This window comes from Protopterus annectens, chromosome 2.part0 (assembly GCF_019279795.1).
Source record: "Protopterus annectens isolate FY-2018-M chromosome 2.part0, PAN1.0, whole genome shotgun sequence".
NCBI classification, from domain to species: Eukaryota; Metazoa; Chordata; order Ceratodontiformes; family Protopteridae; genus Protopterus; species Protopterus annectens.
In genome coordinates this window covers 1,808,073,556-1,808,090,198 of record NC_056728.1, presented here as the reverse complement: position 1 = coordinate 1,808,090,198, position 16,643 = coordinate 1,808,073,556, and the positions used below count along the sequence as shown (strand labels likewise).

General features: G+C 36.6%; 1 long non-coding RNA gene across 2 annotated transcripts in view; it reads left to right on the top strand.

Moving 5' to 3' along the window:
* The window catches only part of LOC122793636, a 576,122-nt gene that overhangs the window by 166,272 nt on the left and 393,207 nt on the right, over positions 1-16,643 (top strand). For both annotated transcript variants that reach the window (XR_006363501.1, XR_006363500.1), the window contains exon 2: positions 6,994-7,188. This is a non-coding gene — a long non-coding RNA (uncharacterized LOC122793636). The remainder of the gene's footprint in view (positions 1-6,993; positions 7,189-16,643) is intronic.

The window sequence follows — 16,643 nt, the reverse complement described above, 5'->3', positions numbered from 1 at the left end:
GCCTTTAACTCTATTGTAAGTTGGCTACAGGATAATCACCTGCTACTTAATCCCCCCAAAATACTTCTCTTTTTTACAAAATCCCATTTCCATGGGAAAAAAACAACTTTAAAATTTCTTCCTTAAATAATAACATAACTGAAGTTACCCCCCACACAAAAAAACTTTACATAACACTCAACAGCAATTATAAATTTCCATTTACATATCCACAACAGGATCAAGAACATCTATCAAACACTAGGTGCTGTAGACAGAGTAAAGGAATTCCTTACAGACTCTGGCAAGGTAATGCTAGCAACCACTTACCTCTTACCCTCTCTCCTATATGGAGCCTCTATCATTACCAAAGTGTAAGCCTCACTTAGTTCTAAACTTGAACAGTGCTATAACAAAGTAGCCAGATTCACTTCAACAAACTTTACTGGACCCACCACTGTTTAGCACTAAAAACACTTAACTGGCTTGAGTTTCCTCACCAGCTATCTTATACTCAGGTCACCTTAACTCATAAAATCATCCATATCCTATCCACCTGCCCAGCAATTAGACCCCTACTCCAATGCTATCTTCCACATTATTCCCTTCAGTCAAATAATATGCAACTGCTTACCATCTACAAACCAAAGAGGGCTGCTGGGGTCAGTCTCTATTCCAATGGCATAGCTAGAACTTGGAATAAAATTCCTTTATCAGACAGATCTCTCATAAACTTTTATCTTTTCAAATCATTAATAAAAGACTTCCTTTCTGCCTCCTGGCTTTGTCCCTTATCCTCACCTGAGACATACTATAGCTCTCTAACACCTTTCATCACCTTTCTTATGACTTTCTTTAAAAGACCAAATCACTTAACCTGGTTATCCCCTTCTAATACCTCACTTTATTGTACTTCTTAAACTACTATACCTACTTCTAATTAGCACAACCAAATTACCATTCCATCACTACTTCTCTGTTAACACTCAAACTTCCTTATCTCCTTTAATACCTCATTCTATTGTAGTTCTTAAATTATACCTATCTATCAAATACATCACTCTTCCATCTGTAAAGTCTCAGTACAAGGTTTGTACATTTTAAATTTGTGAATATCAATACAAGTTTTATTATACTGACTATTATGTTATGTATCAACTGAAAGGCATTATAAAATTTGTTATTGTAAATATTGATTGCATTAAATATGACAGGTTGGAGCTTTTCTTCCATGGTCTTCACTGAAAAAAGACAACTGTGCCAAGTCAGACTTTTATGGTAAACACATGTCAATAATTAAATAAATAAATATTACTGAGTCTTGTGACTGTATATCTCCTGTTGTTAAAATTTATGTGGAAGCAGTAACTACTATATGAGTTGGGACACCAGTTCTATATTCAAGAATCCTATGGTATGTATTAGGAAGAAAGACAGATTACCTATTAATAGTTATTTTGTTTGGGAAAATGTGATTGCTCCTTTAAGATTTTCAATTGAAAATGTACCGTTATGTACACATACTGGCAAGGAAGATTTTTTTGTGGGCTAACTTTTTAAACTTTAGAGCTTATAAAAAGGTTTCATCATTGGTGTGATAGTAAAGCCTTGTATACACAATGGTATGAGTACTCCTTTCAGGCCATAAACTAACGTCATTAAAAAAATTGACAGTGCAATATTGGACGTCAGATATTGATTCCACTAAACTGTGATATTTCTTTATGGCCATATACCATGAAGTGTTTGATGTTAGTAAAATCTGTTATGACAGAAACATATGGAATGGGTGATGAGAAGTGTAGATAGAATTATAAATTGTAGGTGGTAAAATTAAACATATATCAAGCTGCATTATGATTAATTGATAAAGGGGTTATGTTTTTTAGAAGGGCCAAATTAAGACACACTTTTATTGTGGCTCCTTTTCACATTTAATACAAGATTGTGACAGGAGAAAATGCATACAAAGTGGAGAAGGAGATCATTCTAGTGCTGATTGTCCTACCTTTTGTAGAAAATGCCAACAGAAGGGCCATTTTTGGTTTAATTGCTCTTCTATAGCAAATCAAGCTTCTCCTCCTTCTAATACCATTGAAAATCCTCCTGTGACAGAAATTACAAAACAATGTGAGACAGTCTAACAGGTAAAGACTTTCTTAGTACAAATGAGGACAAGGTTATAAATAGCAATGCAGGTTCTGCAGATGAAGAGGTTAAACTTCAAGTTCCAGATGATGTGAGTATTAATAATTAAGCTGATAATGATATTACTGATGAGAATGACTTACAAAATGGTACTATTGGTATAAGGTTACATGCACAAGATTTGAGGCAAGGTGTTAACAAAAATATTAAAAAAGAGAAGGGCTTAGTCTTACAATTTAGCCTTTAAATATTAATAGTACAATTAATTAAATATTTAGGATAACAATGCTGCCTTTTAATAACTCCCTGCAAGTAGATATGTGTTATCCCCTTGATATTTGGTACCTGACTCCACTACAGCAAAACCATTTACAAGTATTACATGAAAGCGCGATCTTTTTGCAGGTCTGGTGGAGATTTTTGTTGTGGTCTTACCATTTTTATAGGTCTCATATTAATATTCTAGATGTTACTATACTTATTCCAAAGATAGTTGTGATTTGTGATTGTGCTTCTAGGGCCTATAAATTTACTTTTTCTATGCTTTCTCAGATTTATTTTAAAGAGCTGCTCTATTTGGTAGTTCAAAACCTTATGTTTCTATTAATATGAATATTTTAATAATTGATTTTAATTGTAAACCCCATAAACATATGGGTAAACCTAATAAAAATGTAAAAACATTTTTCAGGAAGTAATACAATGTGGTAGAATTAAGTTGTGTCCATATTTATGCCATACTTATAGAAAAGATACATATATTACAAAAACAGATTATGTTTTAATATGTGATTATATAAATTTTTTCAATGTGGGCATATTAATGTCTGGATAACAGATAATAAAACCTTATGGATAGAAATAGGTAGAAATTTGCTGATCAGTCCAGAAGGAAAAGGTATTAAAAGCATAATGGTCAGGTTTCAGAACTGACTTCCAAGCAAACAACATCTGTCCTTTTTGTGGGATAATTATTTGACCATGAAACCCTTTTATGCTTCCTGCACAAGCGTGTTTTTAAGAAAAAAAAATGCAAACAGTAGTATTTACAAGAGGAAAATGAAATGTGGAATAATAGTTAAAGGTTACACTTCACCATATTGCAATATTATGATTCTACCTAAGATCAAAACATTATCAGACAATTTCAGATGGAAAGCAGTTTTGCAGTCTTATGAAAAATACAGGAAATGATTTTTAGGAAGAAGTATAATGTCCAAGGAAAAATGGTGTTCCATTCCACATTTATGAGTAAGTTTATCAAATATGAAACCAGTAGAATAACTCAATTTAAAACTTCTCATGGAGATTTTTTCCCACTCAAATTGAGATTATGTCACTTATAGTTCAATATTATACTATTGAGATTATGTCACTTATAGTACAGTATTATACTATTGATATTATGTCACTTATGGTTCAATATTATACTATTGAGATTAAGTCACTTATAGTACAGTATTATACTATTGAGATTATGTCACTTACAGTACAGTATTATACTACTGAGATTATGTCACTCACAGTACTGTATTATACTACTGAGACTATGTCACTTATAGACTATATAGTAAAGTATTATACTATTGAGATTATGTCACTTACAGTACAGTATTATACTACTGAGATTATGTCACTTATAGTTCAATATTATACTACTGTGATTATGTCACTTATAGTTCAATATTATACTATTGAGATTATTTCACTTATAAAACAGTATTATACTATTGAGATTATGTCACTTACAGTACAGTATTATACTACTGAGATTATGTCACTTACATTACAGTATTATACTATTGAGATTATGTCACTTATAGTACAGTATTATACTACTGAGATTATGTCACTTACAGTACAGTATTATACTATTGAAATTATGTCAATTACAGTACAGTATTATACTATTGAGATTATGTCACTTACAGTACAGTATTATACTATTGAGATTATGTCACTTATAGTACAGTATTATACTATTGAGATTATGTCACTTACAGTACAGTATTATACTGTTGAGATTATGTCACTTACAGTACAGTATTATACTATTGAGATTATGTCACTTATAATACAGTATTATCTGTAAGCTTTGTTTTTTTTGAAACTGTGACCTGTCAGGGTATCAATAAACTGATTTATAAACATAAAGGTGAAAGGGAAGATATAAAAAAACAGAGACCAATCGCTTTTACGTAATGCAGATTACAAAACCATTTTCAGAATTTGCAAACCAGGTTTAGTCCTCTGTTGGTAAAGTGTGTAAAATGAAAGCATATTTTGCATTAAAAATTGTCATGTTAAAGGCATGCTGTGGTTCATTATGGAAAGGAGAGATTTTATTACATATACAGGGACATGTGGTTTGGTACGTGATGTCAAAAAAGCATTATGGCATATTTTGAATAGTTATAATATTAATGTTAAGCTTAGCCACATTATGCAAATTCCTTATACACATATAAAAAATAATAAAATTTTTGTTAATAATTGGCTTGCTCAAAAAATAAGTATTAAAAGAGGGATGAATAAGTAACGTTCTATTCAGTTTAGTTATGAATACCATGCTTATGGATCTTGAATCTCATTTTTGTCCTGCTAAATAGGAGATGATGGGAAATGTTTAATTCACATTCATTTTTTCACATGCTGATGAGATCATTTAAATTACAGGAAATAATATATGGATTCCAAATGTAATTCCCACATTGATTTTTATTTTACACACAGTAGTTATATCTTTAAATGTATATCTGTACTGTTACTTGGGATCAACAGTTCAGAGTAATGGTGAGTGTGGAAGAGAGGGGAAGAAGAGAGTACAGGCAGGACGGAGTGGGTAGAGAAGAGTGTCAGGAGTGATTTGTGACAGACAAGTACCAGTAAGTGAGTGAAAGGGAAGGTCTACAAGAGGGTAGTGAGACCAGTTATGTTATATGGGTTGGAGACAGTGGCATTGACAAAAAAGCAGGAATCAGAGCTTGACGTGTCAGAGTTGAAGATATTAAGATTTGCACTGGGTGTGAAGAGGATGGACAGGATTAGGAATAAGTATATTAGAGGGTTAGCCCAGGTTGGAAGGTTTGGAGACAAAGCCAGAGAGGCAAGATTACATTGGTTTGGACATGTGCTGAGGAGGGATACAGAGTATATTGGGGAAAAGATGCTAAGGATGAAGCTGCTAGGTAACAGGAAAATAGAGAGGCTTAAGATAAAGTTTATGGATGTGTCGAGAGAGGACATGCAGGTGGTTGGTGTGACAGAGCAAGATGCAGAGGACAGGAAGAAATGGAAACAGTTGATCCGCTGTGGCGACCCCTAATGGGAGCAGCCGAAAGAAGAAGAAGTTATATCTTTAAATGTATCTAAATATCAGGGATGTGTTGTTTCTCATCCTATTCAAGCTGCTGATTTTTCTTTAACAGAGATTTTGATTTTGTATATTAAATTTGGCATTTGGCATGTGCAAATGAAACAATGGGAAGGCATTTTTGAATGAATGAAGAAAAGTGTTAGTATTTGGAAAACATTTCAGTTATCATTGTACAAAATAGGTTTATTTCTTACATCTGTCAGTTTTATGTATTCTGAGATATTTGCAAATGGTTTTTCCTTTTCCAAGCTGTTTCAAAACCCTCTTTTAACAACTTTATTTTGAAAGGATATGGGGTACTATTTTGAATACTACTAAAAGAGGCTTTCTGTATTTCTCTAAGGAGGAAGGTTGTCTAGGTCCTACACATCCTATTGTCCATCTATCCTATTTAAATTTAAGCGGGGGCTTAAAAATTGAATGCTACTGTTTGTGTCCTTTTGGCTTTTCCCAGTTAGGGGTCGCCACAGCGGAACTCCGGTCCGCTAATGATTGGCAGTTGTTTTTTACGTGCCGAGTTGCCAGCCCTGATGCACAACCTTCAATGAAGGTACGCCCATTCATGCATGTCTCCACGCAGAAGACACTCTAGCTGAGAATCGAACTGGACAGTGTCTTACAATGAAGTGACAATGCTACCGCAGCACCACCACCGCAGTTAATATGGATTTATAAAACTTGATCTGTATAAATATTCTTCTGAATGGGATAATGTTTCATGCTTAAAGAGGAAAAAAGAACATCCTAATTTTTATATTAAAGAATATTTGCAGAAAATATGATTGTGGCCACTTTTTCTGGAGGATGCATTACTATCTAGCAAATATAGTATATCGGAATCATGGATGAGTGTTATTATACTATACTATGGACATTATTGCCTGATGACACACATTTTAGTAATTGAACAATTCACCTTAGACATGTCCCTGATTTATATGATTTTCTTTGGAGACAAATGTTAGTAAAATTGCCACTAAACTGTGAACTGAAATATAAAATTAAGAAAGAACATCTGTATCATGCATGCCAGGTAGAAGAACTGTTAGATCTTTATTATTGTGCAATAAGGAACTAAGGTCTTGAGAAGCCGTCACTGCAGAATTGAATTGCATATCTTTCTCAAATTAGCATTAGAAATTCTTCTGCATTGTATACCTATTCTGCATAATTTAAAGTCAGAGGATTAAAGAAATAAAATGCTATTGATTTCTACTTTTTATGGAATTGTAACTGTACCGAATCGTTTTTAGGAAAATTCTTTTTTGATCATGGCAAAAACAATATGGAGGTACTTTACTTTAGATATTATTGTTTCTTTGGTTACATTTTGTAAAATTCTAGTTGTCTTTCTTATATCAGGAAATTGTTTTTTTTTTCCAAACCATGTCCAGTGTTTAAAAGTACACATTTCTTATGACTTTTTTGTTTACTGATATCATGAAATATTTTTTATGATTTAATAAACTTCTGCTACTCTTTTTGATTAGTGAGCTGGGAATATTTTGCATCCAGCTGAGTTACCATCAAGTCGAGCAACCAGGGCACCAATTTAACATCTCATCTAAAGAACGGCACATTCAGGAGGCCAGCACCTCCCTCTTATGTTGTACTGCAGCTTCAGTATAGGAAACTTAATCCAGCTATTGGGTAAGGGAAAAGAACCAGAACATTCTGCACCAAAGGTGAGTATGCTACTTGTTGAGCTACTGAAATTGTCAACTGTAATCAGTACTTTTGGTGCATTACAGGGTGGTATTATTGTCATATATCAGTAATGCTGCACATGGGTGTTTATCAGTCTCCTTTCACATGTGATGCAGTTATGGAACAAGGCATGCCTGATGTCAGTGCTACATTAGGCAATGACAGGGATGGTAACCTCATGGTAGCACAGTCTGAGGGCACAGTGCCATTACTGACAATGGTTACACTGGAGGCCACACTATCACCTGCATCTGTTATTTGTGGAACCCATTCCTCACCTGTTCAGAGTTCATGAAAGGACAGGCTACACCCGACACACCTACTCAGGGAATGTCCTTGTCCCTACTCATGCATTTGTGGTGTGCTAGAATTCTTGCATAAAGCATTGGTGACAGGGTTCAGTAGCTATCATCACCATGCCTCATGTTCATTGCTGACATGGGTGACATAATGGTCATGGCACAAAGGATCTGCAAGGTAATCATCCAGGCAGAGGCATATGCCACCACTGCCATGGCAGAGATGATAGCTGCACTGCATAACCTGCATGACAGTACATCTATCATGGCAGAGATGATAGGTGCACTGTGTAGTCTGCATGATGAGGCACATGAGGGTTTTTGATACATGGCCCAACTCACTGTTGAATTGGAAAGGGATCGTGATCCCTCACCTGTCTCCATGGGATCATCAGTGTCTGTGTTTGATACAGTTGCCATGGACAATGCTAATATTCTACTTCTGTGTGTTCACCACACATTTAAGGTAAGTTGCAGATACTACTACCTCCTCCACCCCACCCACCTGTAGTGTGCCTGACTGATCAAGTACTGCATGGACACCAATGCATATGTGGAATATGCAGAATTCAGACCCATGCAAAGCCGAGGTAATCACAGTCTTGGGGGTTGCAGACATCTCCACCAGTGAGCTTTGGTGCCAATGCCATTCCTCAGAAGGGACACTCCAGTGGTAGAAGATATCCATGATCTGCATTTTTCCTATCTGTGGTCCCACATCACCTCTCTCTCTCTCTCTGTCACTCTCCCTCACTCCCTCACACACACATACACGCATGCACATGCACACACATACACACACAGTGCAGTCACATCTGCAGGAGGTTGTCCCCCCAGTCCCCACAGATTCTGAACACATACCTGGTATTGCTAAATTGATCTATGTTATTGATTGACTGCACATTTTATTCAAACCCAATAGTCAAACCCATTTGATTGAAAAATCATTTGATAGAAAAGTGTAGAAGTCTATAGAAATTATGTGATGGTGTTATTTCTTATAGGAGTTACTAGGAAAGTGAGTCTAACAGAGTATGTGTGGATTGCAATGGACAGTGTCATGTTACATCCTTAGATGTATATATTTTTGGGCTTGTGCTCTAGAACTGATTTACTGTGTGCAGTTTTTTTTTATTTATTTTATTTACAGTGTGTGACCATGGAGGGGTGGGATGGGGGGCAAAGTGCTCCACATGAGGGGGTGCAGTTTGGCTCCCACCCTTGCAAAAACATTTTTATTGTATATTTGTTGTGGAGAAGGTTTTCTATCAAATGAGTTTTCAGTCAGATGAGATCACTGCTGAATACCTATCCATCTCAGGAAGCACCACCCCACTGCCTACACAATATACCCAACTTCTCCAAATCCACTAGTCATATGACAAGCACTAGATCTTATTTTTCTAAATAACTAAAGAAGGCTTTGTGGTTATCCTTCACCTGCAGGGGTATTTTTATATATGTATCTAACTTTGATTGATTTAATCAGGGTCCAGAGATCCCTGTTAAGTTTAGCAAGAGCATTTTTTGGCATCATGTGAGTTAGGTTTATTTTTGCATGCAATAAGTTTATTTTTTTATTATTGATTATTTTCTTCTGCTAATTGTTTAAAACCTTGTTTGTAACAACTCACATACTTGTCTGCCAGTTGTTAATACTCTGTTTAATTGAATTGCCTGAGGAGATTTTTTTTCTCTCCGGGTCTCTGCTTGTAAGATCCTATAGCTGATTGTTAGTACTATGTTACTAAAATTTAATAAATTGTTTGCTAGTCCAGAGGAGCTTTTCTCCCCGGATCTCTGCTGAAAATGAACCAAAAACTCAGCTAGACTAACCCGGTTAACAAATGTAAAATAAATAAATAAAATAAAATAAATAAATAAATTGAGCCTGTTTAAATTTAGGTTCCACTACAGATGTTTATTTTGAAATTTGGCATTATGCTTTCTTTGGAGGGGGACAGCTGCATCTACACATTTGTTTACATGTGTATACAGTTTGGAAGTAAAAGATTTTGCATGAGTAGAGGGGTCATTGAGTTGGAAGGGGATGTTGAATTTAGCCAGGTCATTGGTCAATTTTAATAGGTTAGCCTCAAGGGCGCCCGCAGGCAGGTGCAAGGGGGTGCACTTGCACCCCCCTGGAATTGGCTGCGGCTAGATAATTAAAAAAAAAAATTTTTTTTTTTTTACGCACATTCTCCTTTAAGAAGGAGTCCAGTCGCAGGCGTGCTGACATCATCGTTGTCAGTTTAAGGTTTGTGAGCAGGAACTCACACAGGCGGGACATGTGTGTGTGTGTGTGAAATGCCCCAGGTGTACATGGTGGTGGATAGTGAATAAGGCTTGAACCCTGTACCTTGGGCCCAAGTGGCAAGAGCCTGAATTCCCTACCCATCACCATTTGTGAAAATGTTGCAGGATTTTCCCTCATACTTTTTCTGTTCCTCATAAAATCTGTGGTTTCTGCATTTGTGTCCTTGTTGCCTGACAGCTACATGTTCTCTGGTTTTATTCTTGGCTGTCTGGAGTGTTTCTCCCTGGGCCTCTGCTAAAACTTAGCTTTTTTTTTTTTTTCAAAGTCAGACTTTCCTGGTTAACAAAAGTTAAAAAAAAATGGACACACTTGTCAGACTTCATATTCTTCAGAAAGTGTATGTTAACAAAAGCTTTTATTTTAGCAATTTTCTAAGTGTACAAGATGGATATTTGAAATGTATCCCTGTGTTTGGGACTGTATCCCCCACCCATTATTGGCTTCGTCCAGGTTTTGTGCTAGGGTTGAGAGTTATGGTAAGAACTGAATTCACTGAATATGTTTGAGGGCTGTATTCACCCAGTATTGGCTTTGTTCAGGTATTTATTGGCTTCATCCAGGTTTTTTGCTAATGTTGAGAGCTATGGTAAGAACTGATTTCACTGAATATGTTTGGGAGCTATATTCTCCCATTACTGGCTTTGTCCGGGTGTTATTTGCTAAGAGGTTGAGAGCTATGGTGAGAACTGAATTCACTGAATGTTTGGTGGTTGTAGTAGTCACCCATTATTGGCTTTGTTCAGGTCTTTTGTGCTAAGAGGCTGACAGCTGTGCTATGGTGAGAACTGAATTCACTAAATGGTAGCTATTTAAGTTTCAGTCTTCCTCTTTCACAAAACAGTTTATTTGGCGTAGTGGTATGTTGCTCTGACTGCTTTGCACGGGTCCCTGGGTTCAAGACGTGGCAGTGAAATGTATGGTGGTAACGCAGCATTTTATTCTAGCAACTTTCAAACATTATACAAGCAATGTTTAAAATGTGTCCCTGGTTTTGGCCTTTTGTCCCCCAATAAATTTTGGCTTTTTCCAGATTTCTTGTGCTTAAAAGTTCAGAGATACAGCTGGGTGTCGGAGTAGATTTTACAAGGAGCTGAGAGCTGCAGGGGAGCAAAAGTTTAGTGCTGCTTGTGTTTAGTCTGCTCGCATTAATAGCACAACAGATAATGTACTTGCTTTAGATGCTGAAGGCTGTGGGTTCTACTCCCACAGTAGGTAAATGCATTGCTGATTCTGTATTGTGTTGTAAAGGGGGTGGATGCTGCAGTCTTTTTGGCAAAGATACCTAGTAACTATGAACCTGTTAACAGTTTGCTATCCATTCCCTATTGCGGTATTACTAGCTTTTCATTTTTTTATTGCATGCAACAAAAGCAATTTATTCTTCAAGAGTAACAGGCACTTTCAACCTCTTTATTAGTTACAAATTTTTTCAATGTGGAGTTTACTACTTCAGAGATTGTGTATATTTTTTTACTGATACTGGTGGACTTGAGTAGACTTTTATGATGGAAATGTTCTGAATTGGGCAGTTTTGTCATTAGTGGATGCTTTTGTTTTTTTGTTTACTGGAAAAATGTTCAAAACAATAAATTTAAAATGCCCTCTAACAACTGTACTGTATTATACAAGGAATATAATGTAATACAGTCAGGCAGGTGTATCGAAGAGCATGTGTATGTTATGTTCGAGGGGCCTATGATTTTGTAGACAGCCCAGAGTTAATATTTGCCATTGGCAAAATGTAAAGTGGGTTTCAGTGCTGTTTCAATGCATGCGAGTTTCAAGAGCAGAGAAGTTTTAATGTTGGTCTATTTTCATTGTGAGACTGCATTGCTTTAACAGATATGTATTAGGGTTTGTGCTGTAAAATGCAAAATAAAACTTTCAAATGAAATCCTAAATCATCGCAGAAGTAAAGCAGTATGCACATTAGTGTTTATGATAAATGGGACATTGGAATGGCTGCAGGGGGAGGCTCCATTTGACCATGATTTTGTGAGGGGGGGTAGCAAGCTCAGACAGCCCCGGTTGAACTATACCTCTCAGTTGTCCATATCTTTGCAGAATGAATAGATATTTGCTGCTTATTTTTTGTTTGTTCTCAAATATGTGATTTTCTAGCAAATTATTTAGGAATGAAGCCATTAAATGACAGACATTGAGTTTCAGATGTCATAACCTTCAGAAAAATGCATGCTAATGCAAGACTGTCTTTACGTTTATACAAGAGCAATTTTTAGTAGTGTTTGTATGTTCCCCAATATATTTGGCCTTGTTCAGATTTCCTGCATTAAGAGGTTGAGAGGTACGTGCAAATCACTTTGTAGATTAGGAATATCCAAACATCTCAATTGTCCCCAATTCTGGCTCAAAATGTTGCTCTCCCCTAATAATCCCTCATCCAAAATGGCAATTTTGGAAGAAAATGTGGAGGGTTTACAATTATATATAACTGTAATGATCACTTATAGATTACCTCTATTTCAGAAATGCATGTGGATGCTCTTATTTTGTTAGCTGCTTCAAGTTAACTGTTAATATTAAAAAGGTGTCCCTTTTTGACAGGTATTTTGCATCACATTTTGGTCCGTTTTCATAAAATTGTGTTTTTCTGGCAAATTAGTGGCAAGTCATTAAAGATTGAAGTTAGAAAATAATGGCAGACATTTGAGTTTCAGATTTCATACCCTTCAGAAAACTTGTACTAATGCAAGATCTACCTGTTCTATTTAAGTTATAAGAGCAATATTTAAAAATTGGCCTTATTTTTAGGCTTGTCACACTTCTAGTTCTATGTATGGCTTTGTCCAGATTTCTTGCTCTGAAGTTGAGAGGCATGAGTGTCAGAGCCATCACTGTCAGCCAGAGACATTTCAAATTGTGACATACTTATTGCACCCCACTCTCCCCATTGTAGTGGCTCTGGATGTGTCCATGGAAGGCAAGAAGCAGTTATGCAGTGTAAATGTGCAGAGTATTCCCCCATCCAAAGTAGATCACAAATACGACCGTGGCTTTTCATCTGTCCTTGATTTTGCAAAATGTTCTGGTTTTCTATCAGATTTTTGTACTGTTGATTTATGCTTCTTATTCTGGAACTGTATGCTGTCACAGTGCCCTGTTGCTCTAAGTAGCCATGGTTTAATGAACATCAGGTAAGCTTGTCGGAGATTGTAAGATGCAAGTAAGCTTTAGTAAGCTTGTCGGATATTGTAAGATGCAAGTAAGCTTTAGTAAGTATATTGTTAAAGAATTACCAGCATTGAAAGCCTTTTCGTTGTTGCCATGCAGAGAATATTTACATGACTAGATAATGTATAAGCCTTGGGTATTGAAATGCATATGACAGTTTTATTTATTTTATTTGCAGTTGATTTGCCAGGATAGTCCATTGGGCCAAATGAACCCGTTTTCAATGGAGTCCTGGGAGAAAAGCTCCAAAACTAAGTAGGTTATTAATAGATATACAAATTATACAATTACACAGAAGTTAATCATACAAGAAATAACAATTTGAAAATAATACAACTAGAGCGAGTACAATCTAGTGATGAAATTAATAGGTAATACAGACTAAAGGGAAATTTAGCACAAAAGCACTGAAATTGCCTGGGGGACTAGTTGGTTTATATACTTCTAATAGATTTTGATTGTTGGATCTTGATACTCTTGCAGGAAGGTGCATTTTAAAGGCTGATGAAAGGGAGGGGTTGAAAATGAGCTCATGTGCAAGATTTAGTTGAGTATATGTGAGAACTGGGTAGCTCTAGCCATTTTTAGTTTTTGGAGAGAGGAACAGTGGTGGGTGGAGGACTTGTGGTTGGTAGCGAACTTGGCAATTTTGTTGTAGCAAGAGGAAAGTTGTGTTGGAGGTCTGTAGATTAGTTAGGAGTGGAGCTCCATAGAGAAGGGAGAGGATAAGAAATGAGGTAGAGGGTGATTTTAGTAGCAGGTGTAAGGTAATGATTTTGTCGGTAAAGCATACCGGGTTTTCTTGATATTTAACTGTAGGTGGGAGTTGAATTTGAGCTGGTATCAATTTGGACCCCAAGTAACTTGGTCTCTGACACCAGTTCCAGGGGTAGATTATTTTGTCTAGAGATGTGGAATGTGTTTATATTGAAAAGTTGCCTTAGAGGGGATGAATAACATTCATTTGGTTTTAGAGGCACTGAGTGCTAGGTGATTCCTTTTCATCCATTGCTCAGTTGTTGTAAAAGCATCTTGAGTCAGTTTTAGGAGTGAGGGGATAGAGGTGGCAGCGCAGATAATAGCAGAATCATCGGCATATTGGATGATGTCTGAGAATGGGATAGAGTTGCGGAAATCATTTATAAATATATTTAAGAGAAGGGGACTCGGTATAGAGCCCTGGGGTACCCCAGTAGGAGTATTTAGAAATGAGGAGGTGGCCTTTTTCCATTTGACTGCTTGAGAACTGTTAGATAAGTAGCTGGAGAACCAGTTCCAAGGAGGAGGGAGATGGGTAAAGTTTAGTTAGTAGCAGGCTGTGAGAGTGTGTCAAAGGCCTTAGAGAGGTCGAGTAGTAGGGTAGAAACAATTTGGCCAGAGTCGCGGGCTTTATTTACAGTTTCAAGGAAGGAGAGGAGGGTGGTCATAATGCTATGATGTTGTCTGACTCCATGTGTGGGAGTTAGTAGGTGATTATCTAAGAGATGTGGAAGGAGTTGTAGTTGGATACACTTTTCTAGGAGTTTAGAGATGGGGGACAGAATAGCGATGGGGCGGAAATTAGTAACATTGTTGTTGTTGCCACCTTTTATGTAGAGGTATGATAAAGGCCCTTTTCCAGACTTGGGGTACTATACATTCTTGGATAGAGCAGTTGATTAAAATGCTAATAGGGTAAGCGATTGCTTCAGCAGCTTTGCCAAGAAAGTAAGAAGGGATGTTATCAGGAGCATTGGTGCATGGCTTCAGTTTCATAAGGAATTTCTTTATAGTAGAAGTTGGGTATAGGTTTAAATGAGAAAAAAGGAGTGTGAAGAGGGAGAATTAGGGGCAGATGAAGCTGATGAAGTAGTAGGAGGAGTGGAGGGATGGGAGTTAGTAGATGGGAATGAGGAAGTAGTAGCAGTGTAGTGGTCTTAGAGAAAGATGGCGTTAATTTGGAAATGGATTCAATGAAAAGAGTTAAATTGGGTAGCCAAGTCTTGGTCAGGAGCGTTTGGGTCTGGGGTAGGGGTATCTGGTTTGCTGGGGTTAAGTAGAGTAAAGATACCTTTCCAAAATTTCTGAGGGTTTGATTTTATTATTTTGAAGTGTGGAAAAGTAGTTTTGTCGGTCTAAGATTATGAGCTTTTTTTACCTTATTTCGAAGTATTTTATAGTCATTGTAATAAAAGGACAGGATTACAGTATTTTCAGAAGCTCATTACATTTTATTGCAGATCAGTGTCTTATAGCAGTGTCTGTGTGTTAGTACAGTTGTAGTTGGGTCAGGGTGGCTTTAATGGTATATGGTAAATAAGCATTGCTACCTTATTTAAAAGCCAAGCCCTGCAACAACTAGCTCCACACTGAAGTCAAAACACAATAGCTCTGGTGGGTAAATGTCCTCTGTAGTAATCAAAAAAGGCAAATGTTTAAAATAACTACAGCTTATGTGCAAACACAATAGGTAGTGATGAAACAATGCTCTGCTAAAAATGCTTTAATGCTCCACAATGCTGAGATCAGTTATCACGGCTACCAGGATTTCACCCACTTCAGCTCAAGCACGGTGCCGTTCAGTGCAACCTTCCCAGAACTAATTTGTCTGACCAGAATTATTTGGTGTGTGTATTAGAGGGAGGTAGCATACCCCTCAGCTGTCCAGATTTTTGCCCCATATTCCTCCTAAAAAGGATTGAAGTTGCTAAATGAGACATTTCAGTTTTAGATGTCATTTAGAAAAATGCATACCAACACAAATCCTGTTACTCTTGTAAGTTTCTGAGAGCCATATTTATAATCTGTCCCTATTTATTTTAGGCTTTGTCCAGATTTCTTGCACTAAGGTTGAGGCCTTGAGGGTGTGGTATGTTTGTGAGAAAGTGAAATGCCCAAGTTAACAGGTGGAATTTTCAAGTGCATTTTCAAGGAACTGTGAGTTTTAAGGGAAGCTAAGTCCACTGCTGCTCATGCCAAGTCTATTTACAATGTGCAACTGTTTTGTTTAGCAAATGGTATCTCTATTGTGGTATAACGTTTTAAAGCTATGTTAGTAGCACCACAAGTAGAATACTTGCATCTTAATGTAAAGGCTTGAGGTTCTATTCCTACAGCATGTACATTTGTATGCTGCAGTCCTCAGGATGCCCTCCTTTGGATGAGATGCCTAATAACTATGAACCTGTTTTTCAGCTTGTCATCCATTTTCTATTGCAATATACCAGCTTACCATTTTTTTTAATTTAACATAGGCAATTTATTCTTTGTTTTTCAGCTTGTCATCCATTTTCTATTGCAATATACCAGCTTACCATTTTTTTTAATTTAACATAGGCAATTTATTCTTTGATGGCAACAGGCAATTCAATCAGGTAAATCTAATAACTTTTGCATGGCCCTAACGGTGTGCAAGGGGCCTATTGCTTGAAAACAGTTCAAAGGTAAATAACCTGCCACTGGCCAGATGCATTTTCTTTGAATGTGGGTTTCAATGCTGTTTCATTGAATGTGAGTTTCAAAAGTAGAGAAGCTTTAATGCCAAGTCTGTTTTCATTGTAAGACTATTGCTTTGTTTAGGTTTAGTAAATGTCTCAGTGTTTGGGCTATAATGTTTGAAATAAAAGTTGTAAATTAAATCCAACTG